This window comes from Cherax quadricarinatus, chromosome 23 (genome assembly GCF_038502225.1).
Source record: "Cherax quadricarinatus isolate ZL_2023a chromosome 23, ASM3850222v1, whole genome shotgun sequence".
NCBI lineage: Eukaryota > Metazoa > Arthropoda > Malacostraca > Decapoda > Parastacidae > Cherax > Cherax quadricarinatus.
Window position 1 is genome coordinate 2,998,160 of NC_091314.1, and position 10,835 is coordinate 3,008,994.

The following is a 10,835-nucleotide window of genomic DNA, read 5'->3' on the forward strand; positions in this document are numbered from 1 at the left end:
CTTCAACCGAACCAAAATCTTGTCCTCAGAATGCGAGAAAGAAACCTAGGCTAGTTGTGCTCACAAAAGCTAGTAGTCCCCGTTTACATAGCTGGTGGTTTTCAATTAAAAACGCTAGTTGTCTCCATTTAAAAAGCTAGTGGTCTCTACTTAAAAACGCTAGTGGTTTCCACTTAAAAACGCTAGTGGTTTCCACTTAAAAACGCTAGTGGTTTCCACTTAAAAAAAGCCAGTGGTCCCCAATTGATATAATTAGTGATCCCCACTTGACATAGTTAATAGTCCCCATCTATTATAGCTAGTGGTCCCCACTTGATATAGCTAGTGATCCCCACTTGATATAGCTAGTGGTCCCTACCTGATATAGCTAGTGGTCCCCACTTGAAATAGTTAATGGTCCCCACTTGATATAGCTAGTGGTCCCCGCTTGATATAGCCAGTGGTCCGCACTTGATATTGTTAATGGTCCCCACTTGATATAGCTAGTGGTCCCCGCTTGATATAGCTAGTGGCCCCCACTTGATATAGCTAGTGGTCCCCACTTGATATAGCTAGTGGTCTCCATTTGATATAGCTAGTGTCATATACACTGAAAGATACCTTTCGGTGTTTATTCTTTGGAATCAAATCCCCTTTCAAACTACTCAATTGGTGCTGGAACCTACAATGACCTCTTTAATAAGAATGCGATGAAAGTAGCCGGTCAGAGCACCAAGTCTACGACTTCCGAAGAATCTCTGATGTTGCCAGCAGAACGAAGATGAACGAAGATGAAGGAAGATGAAGGAAGATGAAGGAAGATGAAGGAAGATGGAGCAGCACTGAAACGAGCCTCAAACACCAAGGGAAAACTTCCGGATGTTGTAATTTATGTTAATAAATTAGGGTAGTGTCGTTTGTTACGGTAGTTTGGCCAGAGTTGAGGGGGAGTTCATATTATTATAATCAAGGGGGAAGCGCTAAACCCATAGGATTATACAGTGCCTGGGGGGATGTGGAAGGCATTCAGGCTTAATTCGGGGAACTGGAGCACAGATCCAATTCCCTAAATCAAGAGCCCCTCACCAACATCAAGGAACCTTCCCTGAGGGAGGGGGGGGGGAGTTCACAGCTTGACTCGCTACCTAGATAACTTGGTAAATAAATGGTTCAGAGAACCGAAAGGTTGATAAATTAGACATATGTACAACACCTGGGTATGTTTATTGAGGAAACGTTTCGCCACACAGTGGCTTCATCAGTCCTATACAAAGAAGAATGGTGAAGATTTCGATTTGTTGCACACGAGTCAGCCTCACTCCAGCAAAGATGCTTCCTGTGATCGTATTTGCTTTTCTGCAACATTGCAAGCTCCTAATGATATGTTGAGTGCAACGTGAGAGGCCTAGAACTATCATTCTTGGTAATGCAGTCCAGTACTAAAGTCAGTTCCACCTGGGCATCAGGTGGAACTGACTTTAGTACTGACTTACCTGCTCTGGCCTGCAGCAATACCCTTGGTCAGCATTGAGAGCGCCTCAGCCGCACCTGGGGAAATTTCACTGCTTCCTGCTAGAGGTACCTCCGTTCCTCTAGCACTCTCCGTCACACAGCAGCTACTGTCATCGGAGCGTACCATGTTACTGTGTGTAGAGGGAAGGTTACGATGAAGAACATACGTGCTGATTGAACTGTGACCGTCTCTTCAGCTCACTACAACCTGGGCACCAATATCAACAAGCGACCCTGCTAACAGTCACTGTTGGCCCGGTGGCCTGGTGGCTAAAGCTCCCGATTCACACACGGAGGGCCCGGGTTCGATTCCCGGCGGGTGGAAACATTTCGACACGTTTCCTTACACATATTGTCCTGTTCACCTAGCAGCAAATAGGTACCTGGGTGTGGGTCGCATCCTGGGGGACAAGATTAAGGACCCCAATGGAAATAAGTTAGACAGTCCTCGATGACGCACTGACTTTCTTGGGTTATCCTGGGTGGCTAACCCTCCGGGGTTAAAAATCCGAACGAAATCTTATCTTATCTTATCTTACACACTTTCCAGGAGATCACTTCCACCTCTCTTAACTCACACGTGGTTCACCACCACCGCTCTTGTGTGGCTCACCACCACCGCTCTTGTGTGGCTCACCACCACCGCTCTTGTGTGGCTCACCACCACCGCTCTTGTGTGGCTCACCACCACCGCTCTTGTGTGGCTCACCACCACCGCTCTTGTGTGGCTCACCACCACCGCTCTTGTGTGGCTCACCACCACCGCTCTTGTGTGGCTCACCACATAGCCATCTTAGCCCTTCAGTCTTAAGAATAAGTACCATCCTGATTATTTATTTACTTTCATTAATAAAGTTGCAATTTAAAGTTCCTCATAATTAACCTTTTTACTTATTGACTTCATTCAAATTTTTCCTGGAGACTAATTTTCATAGCTTTGTTTTGCTAATTCCTGAGATTGCTATTCTCTCAACCCTGAGCACAAAGTCTCGCCCAAATCATCAACGTAACAGCAATAGCTGCTGCATTCACCACCCTGTACGAGAAACCAAGAATCTTACCTAGGCAGGTATATGCTTCTGCCATTTTCCACTGACGGAGCCACAGCAGCCACAGCAGCCACAGCAGCCACAGCAGCCACAGCAGCCACAGCAGCCACAGCAGCCACAGCAGCCACAGCAGCCATAGCAGCCACAGCAGCCACAGCAGCCACAGCAGCCACAGCAGCCACAGCAGGCAAGCAAGTCAAATAGGGAGAGGATCTGCCCTCTGCAGGCAGAGTGATGTTAACACACGTCGGGCAAGACAGTGCTCAAATGAAGCATCATAGCAGGCGACCGAGAGAGATAAACACTAAAGTAGAACAAACCATACCACGGGTGGGGTTAAAACCTGCAATCAGAGAGTCTCAAAACTCCAGACTCTCTGATCGAGGGTTCTAACCCCACCCGTGGTATGGTTTGTTTGCAATCGTGTCATTGCGATTTCTTGAGTCATGTTACTAAAGCAGAAGCACCATAGTTAGGCTGACAGGCTAGCAGGCAGGCAGGCTAGCAGGCTGGCAGGCTAGCAGGCTAACAGGCTGGCAAATTGGCAGGCTAGCAGGATGGCAGGCTAGTAGGCTGGAAGGCTGGCAGGTTGGCAGGCTAGCAGGCTGGCAGGATTGGCAGGCTATCAGGCAGGCAGGCTAGCAGGCTAACAGGCCGACAGATTGGCAGGCTGGCAGGCTAGCAGGCTAACAGGCTGGCAAGTTGGCAGGCTAGCAGGCTGGCAGGCTGGAAGGCTAGTAGGCTGGAAGGCTGGCAGGCTGGAAGGCTGGCAGGCTAGTAGGCAGGCAGGCTAGCAGGCAGGCAGGCTAGCAGGCAGGCAGGCTAGCTGGCAGGCAGGCAGGCAGGCAGGCAGGCTAGCAGGCTAGCAGGCTAACAGGCTGGCAAGTTGGCAGGCTAGTAGGCTGGAAGGCTGGCAGGCTAGCAGGCTGGAAGGCTGGCAGGCTAGCAGGCTGGCAGGCTAGCAGGCTAGCAGCCCAAGAACTACGTGGAGAAAATTACGTATTAATGTATAAAGAGTAATTACACCTGAGACTCCTCTGAGGGAAGGGTCCTTGATGCCTCTGAGGGAAGGGTCCTTGATGCCTCTGAGGGAAGGGTGTTTGATGCCTCTGAGGGAAGGGTCCTTGATGCCTCTGAGGGTAGAGTCCTTGATGCCTCTGAGGGAAGGGACCTTGATGCCTCTGAGGGAAGGGTCCTTGATGCCTCTGAGGGAAGGGTCCTTGATTCCTCTGAGGTAAGGATCCTTGATGCCTCTGAGGGAAGGGTCCTTGATGCCTCTGAGGGAAAGGTCCTTGATGCCTCTGAGGGAAGGGTCCTTGATGCCTCTAAGAGATGGTCCTTGATGCATATGAGGGAAGGGTCCTTGATGCCTCTAAGGGAAGGGTCCTTGATGTCTCTAAGGGAAGGGTCCTTGATGCCTCTGAGGGAAATGTCCTTGATGCCTCTGAGGGAAAGGTCCTTGATGCCTCTGAGGGAAGGTTCCTTGATGCCTCTAAGGGATGGGTCCTTGATGCATCTGAGGGAAGGGTCCTTGATGCCTCTAAGGGAAGAGTCCTTGATGTCTTTAACTGAAGGGTCCTTGATGCCTCTAAGGTAAGGGCCCTTGATGTCTTTAAGGGAAGGGTCCTTGATGCATCTAAGGGAAGGGTCCTTGATGCCTCTAAGGGAAGGGTCCTTGATGCCTCTGAGGGAAGGGTCCTTGATGCCTCTAAGGGAAGGGTCCTTGATGTCTTTAAGGGAAGGGTCCTTGATGCCTCTGAGGGAAGGGTCCTTGATGCATCTGAGGGAAGGGTCCTTGATGCCTCTAAGGGAAGGGTCCTTGATGTCTCTAAGAGAAGGGTCCTTGATGCCTTTAAGGGAAGGGTCCTTGATGCCTCTAAGGGAAGGGTCCTTGACGCCTCTGAGGGAAGGGTCCTTGATGCCTCTGAGGACATGTTGATCCAAGGAATTAGATTAATTCTGACTACCCCTTATTCCCTCTGGGCGTTGCATGTCCCCCACGGGCTTAGTGCTTCCCCTTAAATATAATGAGACACTCCAAACGGAGTTTAACCTTAATGTATGTGAAATACTTTGAAGAATTATATGTATGAAATGTGTATGTGTGTGTGCGTGCGTGTGTGTGTGTGTGTGTGTGTGTGTGTGTGTGTGTGTGTGTGTGTGTGTGTGTGTGTGTGTGTGTGTGTGTGTGTGTGTGTGTGTGTTATATACACATACACACGTATGGTGTTAAATATTTTACAAGGCAGGCAGTATGAGAGGAACCCGATAGTAATGTTTTGATAACACAAGTGATTCACAAGATAAGTCACATAACATTTGTAACCGAGCGGTGATCGTCTCACAACCAGAGAGAAACCTGACTCAACCCAAGACGGAGACTGGACGTATTGGTGTCTTCCAGTTAACACTTGCTGCCCCTTTTCACCTAGCAGTAAATAGGTACCTAGGTGTTAGCCCACCATTGTAGGTCGCATCCTGGAGAAGAGGGCCAAAGGACCCTAATGGAAATAAGCCGCAATGCTGGACTTTCTGGGTTTCCTTGGGTTGCTAAACGTCCAAATTGATAAGCCGAATAATATCATCATCTTCTACCTTCAATTTCCTAGATATTATCCTAATTTGTTGACCACTTCCCGAGGAATATAATTAGAAGAAGTAATAATTATTTCCAAATGTACATAATTCTACTGATGGACCCAGCTGATAATAATGTATTTGGTTGGTCGCCACCCGAAGGCAACTTACGAAGTCGGAGGTTCGAGCCTCCAGCTCCAACAACTGAAGTTTCCCTTATGAATTGTTCAGATTCTCTCGACCCTTTCTCGTTTTTCAGAAGGCCTGGTCTCAGACCAGACAGCGGGGGCGTTGACCCCTGAAACCCTCTTCAGGTACACTCCAGGAAAACGTTCTGCGCCAGTTCTTCTGCACCTTCACTCTTTTTCCCCACACTAAACAAACACAACACCCAAATCTCTATACACAAATAACACGCACGTTAATCTTTAGGGGTAACTCGTGCAGGTAGCGGGTTCCTTACTGGTTCCCTGCCTCCCAAATTTTGGTCCCCAGCCAAAGATCAGTTCTTACCCGGGGAAATTAATCAGCGTTTTCTTTAAATCCTCGTCCAGACAAAGTGAATTACTGTATTTCCATTGGGATCCTTATTTAAACCTTAAAAGTTTAAACAGATAAGGAACTCATGTGTGTGATATGCTGAATGTTCCTTAAAATAATAATAATAATAATAATAATAATAATAATAATAATAATAATAATAATAATAATAATAATAATAATAATAATAATAATAATAATAATAATAATAATTTATATTTCAGCCATAGACCGTTTTTGGATTAATTACAAAATTTGGCATTTAGAGTCAAACTCAAGTGAGAAACTGGACAACAGTATTAATATACGAAATTAATGTCTAAAGTCTGTTACTTATAAAGTCTATCTCAGAGCCTGGGAGCCAGGCCAGTGTTCTCTTTGGGAGAGAAATAGCTACACCTCCAGCAAAACCCAGTATAACAAAAAAAAAAAGGCACAATACCGTGACTGGAACGATACACAAATAACCCGCACAATGGTCCAAGTCGGACCGAAACGTCGTCGTAAGCTTCTCTCTTTTATGTGCGGGTTATTTGTGTATAAACCCAGTGTAAGTTTATTTAGGGACAGGTACACAAGATTACAATGATCATACATAGTGTAAATTACCTACGATCACCCAAAAAGTCAGTGACTTATTTCCATTAATTACTTTGCTATTTACCACTCCAGGCTGAGGGACTGATTATCTTATATTCATCCACATTTTCCCGTGTGTGCCTCTCTGTTTGGACTGAAGAAGCCGCTGGCTTGCGAAACGTTTCCTGAATGAAGATACCCAAGTGTCGCACTAGCGTCTTCTTTATTAAACAGTCGGTTTCCTAAGCCATTGATACACACATTTCTTGCCAGTGGCGACAGGACCTTCTCCTACCCTGCTAATCACCTCCAACCCGTAGCTGGGTTGGTAACGCACTCACCATACACACTGAGGCCCGTGATTCGATCCCCGGTACGGGTGGAAACGTTAGGACGTGTTTCCTTAAGACATCTGCTGTCCCTGTTCACCTATCAGTAAATAGGTACCTGGGTGTTAGCCGATAATTGTGGGTCGCATCCTGGAGTTTACCTGGAGAGAGTTCCGGGGGTCAACGCCCCCGCGGCCCAGTCTGTGACCAGGCCTCCTGGTGGATCAGAGCCTGATCAACCAGGCTGTTGCTGCTGGCTGCACGCAAACCAACGTACGAGCCACAGCCCGGCTGGTCAGGAACCGACTTTAGGTGCTTGTCCAGTGCCAGCTTGAGTCATATTGGGACTTGAGTAGCTCACTCATTTCCTTGCTGTCATCTGTGTAGGACCCATCTTGTTTAAGTAGGGGCCCAATACTGGACGTTGTTCTCGACTTTGATTTGGCATAGGAGAAGAAATACTTTGGGTTTCTTTCGATTTCATTTATGGCTTTTAGTTCTTCCCGCGATTCCTGACTCCTATGAGATTTCTTTAGCTTAAGTTCGATGCTTGCTATTTCTCTGACCAGTGTCTCCCTACGCATTTCAGATACATTGACCTCTTTTAGCCGCTCTGTTATTCTTTTCCGTCGCCTGTAAGGGAAGCGCCCGTCTCTTTCTATTTTACATCTACTCCTCCTTTTTCTTAGAGGAATAAGCCTTGTGCATACATCGAGTGCCACCAAGTTAATCTGTTCTAGGCATAAGTTGGGGTCTGTGTTGCTTAGTATATCTTCCCAGCTTATATCGGTTAGGACTTGGTTTACTTGGTCCCACTTTATGTTTTTGTTATTGAAGTTGAATTTGGTGAATGCTCCCTCGTGACTAGTCTCATTATGTCGGTCTGGGGCTCCACGCATACATGTCTGAACCTCAATTATGTTGTGATCTGAGTATATTGTTTTTGATATGGTGACATTTCTTATCAGATCATCATTGTTAGTGAAGATGAGGTCTAGTGTATTCTCCAGTCTAGTAGGCTCTATTATTTGCTGGTTTAAATTGAATTTTGTGCAGAGATTTAAAAGCTCGTGTGAGTGTGAGTTTTCATCAGAGCTGCCTCCCGATGTTATTACTGCAACAATATTATTTGCTATATTCCTCCATTTTAGGTGCCTTAAGTTGAAATCCCCCAGGAGCAAGATGTTGGGTGCAGGAGCTGGAAGATTTTCCAGACAGTGGTCAATTTTTAACAGCTGTTCCTGGAATTGCTGGGATGTTGCATCCGGAGGTTTGTAGACTACCACAATGACTAGGTTTTGGTTCTCGACCTTTACTGCTAAAACTTCCACTACATCATTTGAGGCATTTAGCAGTTCTGTGCAAACAAGTGACTCTGCAATGTACAGGCCAACCCCCCCCCCTTTTGCCTGTTCACTCTGTCACATCTGTATAGGTTGTAACCTGGGATCCATATTTCGTTGTCCAAGTGATCCTTTATGTGGGTCTCAGTGAAAGCCGCGAACATTGCCTTTGCCTCTGCAAGCAGTCCACGGATGAAAGGTATTTTGTTGTTTGTTGCTGGCTTTAGACCCTGTATATTTGCAAAGAAGAATGTCATCGGATTGGTGGTATTGTTGGTACTGAGGGGGGGATTTTTTTTTCCGGCATTAGTATCTGTATCTGTTGGTTTGGAGTGGAGGCCATCGACTGTGGTTCCACTCCAGGAATGACTGGATTTGGTGTACGATTTCTGCCATTTCCTGCCAGTTTTTTTTCCTTCCTGGCACTAAAAAACCTCTCCCTCTTGAGTGGCTGTGGCTACCCAGGTTTTCCCATGGCCTGGATGTTTTGTATCTTTTTGTACCCTTTAGATGGTGTGCCTGGCAATTTAAGTTATAGCACAGTCTTTCCTGTACTGAAGAGGTACACATTTCAGGGTGAAAAAGCTTACAGGAAGGGAGTTTGCATTTTCCTGTTGTCATATGGGCATGGCATTTTCTAGGGTGGTCATAGTTGCACGTCCCGTCTGTTTTTCCAGATTTCCCATGTCTGCAGATACCAAGTGCATAGTATGTGCACAGGCTTGGTTTCCGTTTGCCTTGGGTTTCTGTGACTGTATTCCCTGTTGGTGCATGTTTCCCTGTCTTACTTCTATCCTCCCTAGCACCAACAATGGAGCTCCCACCAGTTGTTTTTGGTAATATATCCTCACTATTGCTAGTGGACTCCTCTTGTTTGCTATTTCCTGTGGTATTTCTAGTTTGCAATATTGGTTTTATCTTATCTTTGACTACACTTGTTTCCCCACTACGGCTCCTGTCCCCTATGAGGTCATTTATATGTATTCCTTCCTGTGTATAATTCCCGAATACCTGGACAAAATCTCCAGCTCCACCATTACTGTCTCCCAGGACAGCACCTCCAGCTTCACCATTACTGTCTCCCAGGACAGCACCTCCAGCTTCACCATTACTGTCTCCCAGGACAGCACCTCCAGCTTCACCATTACTGTCTCCCAGGACAGCACTATCAGCCCCACATTTACTGACTACCAGGACATCACCTCCAGCCTTACAGTTTCTAACTACATGGCCAGTATCAAGGGCAGTACCATTCAGCCCAGACTTTTTATGTTCCCATCTGTTTTAGAAAGCTTCCAGGTTGTCTATGAAAGCAGCTTTGATGTTATCCTCTTTTAATACCCTTGTGATTTTAGTCCACAGATTTTCCTCATTTGGGCATACCCAAAAACACTTCCCTGTTTTAATACTGCTTGTAGCTAGTTCTTGGATATCTGCACAAGGGGCGTGACACCAATTTCCACAAAAATGACAATTTATCCATGTGGAAGCCCGTTTGTTTGATTGACTGCAGACTATATAGAGCTTCATAATGATTTGAATGGTTGATTTACTGTAATTCTACTAGCAACATCTTGAATACTCTATTAATAACCTCTTTAAATAAAGCTCTAGCTATTTGTATTTCTATTTCTAACTGTACTTGTATATTGGACAGCTTACCGGTGTACGTTCCTGATTTATATTTATTGTTTGTGTTTGATGAGGGCGCCTACAACCCCATCCGTTTACAGTCTGCTTTATTGTCCAACGAATCCGTTTGAAACCAGTCAAGGGTTCGGACCAGTCGAGGGTTCGGACCAGTCGAGGGTTCGGACCAGTCGATCTGATCTGATCAGTGGGTCACTTATTTAAAACATACTAGTCGGTGATTTGGGCTAACACATGAAGGATCTACTTGAAATTATCTACCCGAGTAATATGTGATTTGATTGATACAAAAGTATAACTTGCGTGTTGAAGAGCCGGTGATTTCTGGCAGCTCCTACAATGACGAACGGTCGACCTCAACCCTTGTCTATCAATCGCTGTATCTAGCTTTTCTAGTTTTTTTTTTTCGTCTCCACCACAATAAATGCTATATTATCACTATAGTTGACTGGTGGAAATTTTGGAGGAAGGACGCTTTTTCTGTAGTAATAATTGCTTCTCGTTGTGTATATTGCGACCGCTGGTAACTACAGGTTATATGAAATTCACAGTATACGTCTGGTATTTCAAGAAAAAAGAAACTAATGAAAGTCACTCCACTCCACTAAGTACCATTATAATACTGGTTAGTTGCTACTACAACACTGTATTCTGCTATTCACTGGTATCACTAGATTATATGCGAGTACACTAGCAGGCCAGGAAGATTATTAAAACAGCTGACCACTGTGGTAAGTTTCTGGCGACTTTTGGCACCTGCCTCTATAGGCTTATCACTTCACAAAATTAACCTAATTTGCCCGAAATGCTCTGCATAACAAGGGGCTTTCTGTATAGTATGTCATTGCTGTCAGCTATGGTCTGTATACGTTGCAACATATACTTGTAAAATAAAGATTATTATTATTATTACACCGCTCGGCAGTTTCATGTATTACGTCCCTGCAGGAGAACCTGCTGCATCCCACACCTTACTTTCTGCTCCGTGAACGATCTTCCTCTCTGACCATTCCTTAGTCTCTGTAAACTGAAGCCCTTCAGATGAGATCATGCACCTTCAAAACATTGTCAACCGGCTGATCCACTTCCTTAGAGCGACAAATTTGTGTGAGGCGATGTACATCAAGTATCAATGACCGTACAGATTCGTATAGACATGTTTCCTTAGTAAGTTTATTCAGACACTGGTATACATAAGTACAATTATCTTACATAGTGCAATTGGCTAAAATAACCCAAAAATATCACACAAAGCGACCGATTTCCAATGGAACCCC